Source organism: Anthonomus grandis, chromosome 22, assembly GCF_022605725.1.
Source record: "Anthonomus grandis grandis chromosome 22, icAntGran1.3, whole genome shotgun sequence".
Taxonomy (NCBI): Eukaryota; Metazoa; Arthropoda; class Insecta; order Coleoptera; family Curculionidae; genus Anthonomus; species Anthonomus grandis.
The window spans coordinates 9780442-9789597 of record NC_065567.1 but is presented as its reverse complement, the minus strand read 5'-3'; the positions used below and the strand labels follow the sequence as shown (position 1 = coordinate 9789597).

Genomic DNA, 9156 nt, shown 5'->3' with positions numbered 1-9156 from the left:
AGAAACTGCGTTTTATATTAGCCATATCGATCCAGTTTCTCGAAATTTAGCAACAAGTTCCAGAACATAGTTGCATTCCACTCTGCCGTTTTCACATGTCTTGTCAAATAATTTAGATGTGCTATTAGCATACTGATTAATTCTTGAAAAAATATGTTCATAATTTCAAACCGTTCAAATTGTTAATTTTAAAAGCATGTTTAAGAGTTATTTAAAGTGAACAAACTTTAAATAAAACGTACAAACGTTGACTATATATCGTAAATTCCCACTTAGTAATAAATCGAACGAATCATGATAAAAATGTATAAGCTAATAATATTAATCTCCTTAGCATTTCATTAGTAATTTTATTATTGTAATTAAAAAATTTCTACAAAAAATAACTTGTAAGGTTTCCAAAACTAAAAGGATCAATTTTTTTGGCAAATGGTTTCTTGATCGATAGTTTCCAGGATCTGGGAAAATAGTTTTTTACATACAATAATTAATAATTTGCATAATGTAGAGATTTTAAGTTAAGCTACATAAGTGAGAGAAAATACGGCTAGAGCCATATCGCATATTATGAGAACTCCGAACCTTTCAGGTTTTAAATGAAGTATTTCCACGGCATTTTTTTTCCAAAATATCTTTTAGCAGGAAAAGACAGAGAATATGTCTAAATGGAGTACAAAATTGTGAATTTGCAATATGATAAGAATTATTTTTATTGCTGTGCAAGGAATTAGAATTATCAGTAGCAGTACGTCTTCTCTTGAGTTACATACAAATTGTAAAAATAATATAAACAAGAACTAACAGAAATTTCTTTGAAAAATGTTTCCTAAATTAGCCCAATCCTAATTTTTATATTTATATTAGGTTCAGAACAAAAGGTTCAATTAGGTTCAGAACAAAAATCTGAACGTACAGCAGATATTTTATTTCGTTTTGTTGCCCAGCTGCCCCTAGGCTAATTTAAAAAGATCCATGTTTAATGACATTACTTATATCCTATGTATGTCACCTTATGAATATTTACCGATAAATACGATTTAAAAGTGCATTTAAGAACTCCTGAAAAAATACGCCTGTAGTCGATAGTTTATTTTTTTTTAGTCTTCTGTAAATTGTTGATTTGAAGCCTGCATTCTAAGGTATTTCAAATAGTTTCACTGTGTATTTGAATGTGGCAATCATTTAATACATTAAATAATATTCTTTTTGGAATAACAATAATAATTGGCCTAATTGGAATAAATAGTGGCCCCGACTTTAATGTCTTATATTTCAGTAAGAGGCAGAGAAGGCCATTAAAATTTTAGCAGTAGAATCGAGTGTATAAGTATTGCAAGCATTTTGTTACATTTGCTGAGTTAGTGTGGAAATTTTTGAATAGGTTAACTGTCTTTAATTTTGGCGGAGATAAGTTATATTGTACTTCTAAAATAAGTATTAATAAAAAAAGTGTTTTTTTTTTAATTATTAATATTTTAATTAAAATAGTAATTTATTAAAATTGTTAGCATTCATATGGAATATATTAAGTGAACACCATATTTAACTGAAATACCTATACTTTTACTAATTGTGTTGTATATCGTTATTTAATGTTGAGGAAAAGAGGGACGAAGAGGGGCAGCAGTAATAGCGGGGCAAACTAGGTGAATGGAAAGAAAAAATTGGTGCTAGCGCATCGAGCGTGCAGAAAGCTGGCTTGTGCACTGGGAATCCGGGCTGCGAGCAGAAATTAGGGGCGGTTCGTTTTGCAGGAGTCGAAATTAACCCTCAAAATCGTTGCGTGCGCAACCCTATCGACCAGCAGGATAGCCGACACCCTTTTCCGAACAGCCATGCAACACCATTTAGTTATTGCACTCTCTGAATAACACTTGTGTTACGTTTGGTAGTGTACGTTATGTAATAATATCATTCTTGCATATAATTATTATTAATAATTACAACTATTGTGTCTTTTTACAATAGTATTTGGTATTTACCAGGAATTAGTTCGATTTTTACGGTATAAGTTCGGTAATTTCCATTTTGATTGTTCTCGTATACCTTGTTTTGCTTCGATTCTTGCTACGTTCGTAAATTTAACAAAATCAATTGTATTCAGTGTCATTTTAAAAGATCGTCATTAATATTTCTGCTAAACTACTTTTACTCGCCCCTCTCCATTAAAAAAATTAATATACTCATACAATCATACCTATTCCTATATTTCTTCGTTTTGTGATCACGAACAAGGCTTTTGATAACATTTTACAAAGTTTTTGAACAAATTCGTCAACATTAAGGTAAGTCAGCATTTATATTTTTCCGTTAAGTGTTAAATTTATTTGTAAATTGACATAAAATTCCTATACCACAAACCCTTAAATTTATTTAAACAACGTCTAAAGATATATGTTAACATTTTATACTCATATATTATATAGAATAGTCGTTCGAGCCTACATATATATAATATATATATATATATATATATATATATAGAAAGCTAAAGCGAGAGGGTGGAAAACTGCGCGCAGCGGCCTATTTTAAGGGGTCGAAAGAGTAAAGCGGGTGGTTTGTGCGGCCGATCAATACACCGGTTTGAAGCTGAAGTTTGAAGCTAAGCGAACATTTAATTTTGCGATATTTTTTATATTGCTCACATTTAAATAACGCTTCGTACATTCATTGCAATTTTTTTGTCGTTATATTTTTGGAACTAGACTGCTAAAAATTATGTTTGTCGTCTTACTTTACATTTTTATGCTTATTTAGATGATGGAGCATTTTCCTTCATTTTTCGAGTTACATATATTTTATAATTAAATTTCGAGTACATATTATATTTTATGATTATTTTACATTATTTAAGTTTTTTTATAAAGCTTAAGTTCTAATTATGATATTTTTTTCTTCAATCTTATGGTATGGAGTTTTAGTCATACACATTAGTATATAATGTTACTTACTGAAGAACTTTGCAATGTGCGCAGGTGTGCATTGAAACTCTATATACAGGATAATGTTTTTAAAGGCCCTGGCTTCTTGTTATATTAAGCAATATTTTTACTTTGTAGAAATTTTATTGATAATTTTTTTAGATAATAATTGGCATCTTAAAAAATGTAATGTAGTATACTTTTCTTTTATTATAATATTTAAACCCGATATTAATAAAAACACTGAGAATTTATTAAAACTAACTATTCTTATGCTGATGTTGCAATAAATTTATTATAATCTCCAGGGCTCTAAAATAGATATAACATTTTTAATATAAAACAAGATGCAAGAATATATCGAAAAATATTATTACCTCACCCTACTGCTTTGTAACTATTCTTTACATACTTTATTATGTCTACCTTTCTACTATTTAATCATCCTCTTTTTAATCCCTTGATCCCTTTTAAAGATCGACAGAATATTTACAATACCTGAATTAGATTGCTTTGTTTTACTGAGGACCAATAACTTAGAGAAGAAATTAGTCACAATTAAAGCAATGAAGAACATAAAAATAGGAATATTGCATTTACGACGATTTACAATAAAATAACCTAAATTCTGGCTCAAATGGCCCTCAATCGAGATCATTTTCTGAAAATTAGACTACAGGTAATACTATTAGGTAGAGCCCTAAATTAACTTAACTATAAAATAAAAGCAAAATAATAAAAATCCAAAATAAGGCCATAATAAGGCCCAAAAATCAAAATTTACTTCGTAGCATTATTAGAACTTCATATTTTTTTCTCATTTTATATACATTCCTTTATGGCGTTAGTTTTCTTAAAACGAATTTTGAATTCTTTTTTTCTACTTTCTAGCTACCCCGATTACTCCAATTTTACAATTTCCTATCAACAGATTTGGCGCGTGCAACTACGCTTTCTACCATAGCAGAACGTACATTATGAAGACAATTAAATTACTATTTTGATGATATCATTATAAGTTGACGCACGCCGCCTACACTGACCGATAATTTATCGCAAAATTGATTATTTTACAAAACAAAGACTCCTTCATCTTCACCGACCCGAGCAACTCTCAGAATTTCCAGTGGCCTCTTTGTGGTAAAATATAGATATTTTTGGCTCCATAATGCTATTTAGTCCACAGAACACAAATAATATAGAAAAGTTGCATAAAAAACTGATCAGCTAGCGTCCTCTCGCAACGGAAACTATTGTAACTAACTTGACAGTTTGACGTAACTAATTGGACCAATCAAAATGGTAGACAGGCGTGGCCAAATTAAGGCGGGAAATGAAATCTCATTTAATCTGATAATCTTATTATTTAATATTTGAAGCAAACGCCTAACCAAAAAGGTTACTTATAGAGAAAAGGGTCCTTTTTGTAAGTAGGTGTTAGCATCAGATATTGATCAGAATAAAAATAAAACTCTTCCGCTTTATTTTACATATCTAAATGAGTTAATTTACTGCAATGATCAATTAACAATAGTGTACTACATATCACCAATTACAAAATGGAAATAAAACAATGTTTTTCTTTAATACATTTATTATTTTATGTTTTACCTATCTATTATTGATTTATAATACCTTAGAAACAGAATATGTTATGGTAGCAATAATACCTGCTATTACACCTAGGGCATTATAAGCGGGCATTATGATAATGCCCGAAAATTTTATTGCTTATCCAATTTTATTTCTCTCATAATAAAGAATAAACATCCATTTTATACAAAAAATAATGTTTCTTTAAATACTAAAAATTAAACTTTATTTCCAAAATAAAAATTATAATTTTGAAATGTCCCGGAAAATGTAGCTGATCCCACTATAGAATGGTCGGTGTTTTTTGTGATGGTAGAGGTGGCAGTACTAACGCTATTCTGTATAGTTTGTAAATTGTCCATTAAAGAATTGTCAATAGTCGATACGGAATTAACCTCGGAATTAACTGAATTGGCAATCATTTTGGCTACTTTATTTTTGGATGAAACACTTTCTTCTATATATCCTTCAGCTACTGAAGAGCTTTTCCATTTCCCATGTTGTTTTAGCATTTCAAACGAAGCACCTGCCTCAATAAGTAAAGTTGACGATGTGCGACGCAAACAGTGGCCGGTATAAGCTTCTGCATTATCCAGTTTTAAAAATTTTGCGATCAATGTTGAGACGCTTCCTATGGTATTTTTTCCAACAGGTTGTACTGTACAGCGACTCTTTCTATAGGTAAGAAAGAATCTTCGCTCCTTTATTCCAGCTGGTCTTAATGCTGTGTACTTTTTTTATTAAATTTAAAGCGCCTAAATCTTCTTCAATGATAGTAAAACTTTTTGAAGTTGAAGTTTTAGTTTCTGGTACCTTTATAACCAAGACCTTTCCTCTATCTTCAATATCATCAATGGTCATTTTGACCAACTCATCTCGTCTTAAACCTCCAAAAACACCCATTACCAATATGACTTTGTGTACCAAGTAGATATCATCAGGAGCCTTCTTAATAAATTTTATTATTTGTTCTCCTTCCAAAACTTTAGACTTCTTCGGGACATATCCTTTCGACTTAACTTTTAAAAAAGATATGAGACGATGGTATTGCGAGATGTCTATATTTTTATAGATCATTAACGTAGACCTTAGGGTAGAATACTTGGTCCAGAGAAAGTTCGGACTGTATTTTTCCGACTAGAAATATTAAAATTTGTTAAACATATGTACCTATTAAAATAAAATCAATAACTTACCAGTTCCTGAAAATATGCCATTAGAACGGTTTCGGTTATTTGAACAATTGCGTTGGCATCTTTCCAAATACCAAATATGCCATACTCCCGATCATACTGTTCCCTTGATGCCATACTGGCAAAAGATTCTCGGTCGCTTTTATGGCCTTTTCTCTTATATTTTGTGGAATTTCTTCTATTTTAAGCAAATATTTAAACAAAAAATGCCAACTGACTAACTGACAGAAACATCAAAGTCAAACTGAAATAATCACTGCAAGTCACTTGATAAATTTCTGTAGGTAGATATGTACGTATACCTACCTGTACAGGTAGACCCTATTTTTTTAATTAATATTAAAATTATTTTTGTTCATAAAAATCAATTTTTAGGTAAAACATAAAGCATTGTATGCACCACGGGCATTGTTAGATTCTAATGCCCATCAGGCGGAAACCTATCCTCGGGCCAAAGACCCTTGGGCTACTATTTCCACCTTCCGGGAATTATCGTCCTTACAATGCCCTTGATACATAAATAGCTATAATTTTCCTGAAAAAAAAATAAAATGATATAAGTAATATACAATAATTTATTATAACAGACTTTATATAAATTAGAATTAATCTAAAAAATGTTTAAAAGTATTTTATTAGCACTGAACTACCCTAATTTTAGATAGATTAGAAAATGTTGTGAAGATTTTTGATCTATTTCCTTATCATACATCTAAAGACATTACCAATAGGTTATTAATATCCCTATTTTACTAACACAAACATATAATAAAATATTAATAATTAAAAATTTTATGACAAAGTATTATCTAAAGAAACAATATATGTCTCTATAAAACAAAATAAACTGTTTGAAAATGAAAACAACTTATTTTAGTATAAACATATATCACTTACATAGTATATATTTGTTGGTCTCTTATAATACTAATAACATATCATGATATTAATAAAAACTGAATTGAAAGACACATGTCTACATGAAATAAAAAGAAACTCTTAAAAAAACACAAGTTAAAACAAAAACATTCATTCTGATCCATTCGGGGTGCTCAACTCTCTTAGTCTATATATCATGTCTCGTCTCAGTGAACACAGGAAGTGGTATGATACGAGCATGAAATAAAATTTAAAAAAAAGCAGTGCAAACCTTATAAATAAATTCACTAAATGATGCATGTAAAAAGAAAAGATAAAATAAATGTTTAAATATTTATTTATTAGGCATCATCCTGCGATTGCATTAGCGTATTTTTTATATATTTCTTATATTTATAAAAAGTATAATCTTTAACAAAATGAGGCAAATTGTTCCACAAATGAACTGCAACGTAATTGAATGATTTTTGAAAAACAGTTGTTGTATGTTGAGGTTAATAGCTTATTTAACTTGTTGGAATAGTCTGAAAATAGTCGGAAGAATCTGAATTATCAGAATTTTCTGATTCCGACACAGACTTAAAAGATTTACTTAAAGAACTGATAAGGCCCAAAAATCCAAACTATTTAGATAAAACTGTTTCCCAATTTAATAGAATAGAATTTCTCGATTTCGATTTCCCCATTCTAGAGTAAAGCCTAAAGTAGTAAACAATTACAGAATTTTAAACTCTATTAATAATATACACCTGATTTAACCTTTTACTGTAAATTTGTTTTTGCTTATGTTTTATTTATTTTCCCATTTCCCACTGGCGTAAAAATGTGAGGTTATTTTCTTGCTCTTCTTCTTTTAAATTGGACTAAATGTTCGCACGGGCGGTCTGAAATAGATTAGAAGTTGTAATATTTTACACATGCGCATCAAGAATGGTTTGGAAACAGTTTCAAACTTTTTGAAATTTGCACTGAGAACAAACCTTAGGATAAGTTGCCGATGGTAACTCAGTATATTCACGCGGGTAACCAAACCGGATAATGCCGAATTCATCGTAGGTGAGGTGACCTCGTGAATTTGATAAATAATTGCATTTAAGCAAAACTAAATTTTAAGGGAAGGTAACATAAAACATAACCTCAATTTTTGTTTTTTACCTGAACCGAATTTTTTTGTCCAATGGATTTCGCTATTAGACTAAGTATAGTTAATAGACAAAAAAACAAACGTGTTGGTAAATTACCTAGTCGCAGAGCCATAAAAGAAATTGCGCGAGTTACATGAATATAAACTGTAAGAAAAATTTACAAATCATTGCTACTACATCAAATTGCATTAACTTATATCTGTTTAACTTAAGGCTATAACCTGAAATCACTGCCATGGAATCAAACAAATAGATTTCTCAATACTATTTTAATAATCACTTCTTTCAAAATGGCAGAAACGAAAAGTCAGATGGAAGTGGTATAATTAAAGTAGATCTTGTCTGGTATATGATTGATTTCATCTTAAACAAGGCTTATGAGCTCGCATTGGTGATAAGATAAAAAATGGTTTAAGAAAATAATTCCACAAGCACAAAACTACCAACATACTATTTGACTCGATAAGTCTTTCTATAAAATCAACATATTTCTATAAAATCAATTTGATACAACGATACTGTGTAAAGAGATACTGTATAAAGGATTATAGAATATACAAACTGGTGCTGTATCCCATATATTAATTTTGTCTCAGATACCAAATAGAAAGGGCCACCAAAAAAAAGTGAACCAACTAGCTAGAAGAGGCTCAATCCGCAAAATGATAATAGCCTAGAAATAGGCTTGTTGAAAACTTCTTCGGATCAGCAAACAATATGTATCTCGGTTATTATCAATTTTCGGTCTAGACAAATTTGGTTAAATCGTAATATTTTCAGTGAAAGAGTATGCTGTTGCTAACTTATGGAATTTCCTGTATAATGTAGTCAGTTACAACAGTTAAAACTTTTAATGGAATCACTGTTGTAAAAAGTTTTTGTGCAAATCTCATATATCTGTATCTCATCATGCTTGTGACATCTCATCTGGAAACTCTTAAAAAACGTTTTTTAATGTTTGCGTTTTTAATGTACAAAGCCACTTTCGCTGTAGTAGTTTTTTGTTTATTAAATAAAACATTACTTAATTAAATGAAAATTGTATTTATTATTAACTAGAGACAATAATAGTGTCTATTTTCAAACTCGTGACGTTACAAGTACGTTTGCAAGAGTTTTTCTGGAAATAGCTCGGAATTCTAAAATTATTATTTCCATTAGTTTTTCTGTTGAGTCAGGTAATTTCTTAAAAACATCAGATTTTAGGTGGCCCCTGAGGAGGAAATTAAGAGGCGATACATTCAGTGACCGAGGAGGCTATATGACAGAACCTCTTCTTCCTAACCATTGATCAGAGGTTCATAGCTCTTTAAAGCATGTCCGAATATATTTTGCTATTTAAATTTTCGTCATTCCATAAATTATAAATTTTTCTTTATTTACGTCCCCATTTAAATCATCACTATTTATTATCATTAGTATTTA

The 9156-nt window shown here is 30.0% G+C and overlaps 1 protein-coding gene across 1 annotated transcript in view; it reads left to right on the top strand.

Moving 5' to 3' along the window:
• Positions 1-2038: 2038 nt before the first annotated feature.
• LOC126748310 (ELAV-like protein 3) overlaps positions 2039-9156 on the top strand; it is a 53359-nt gene continuing 46241 nt past the window's right edge. Inside the window, exon 1 of the mRNA XM_050457449.1 lies at positions 2039-2285. The gene's annotated coding sequence lies outside the window, so the exon portion shown is untranslated. The remainder of the gene's footprint in view (positions 2286-9156) is intronic.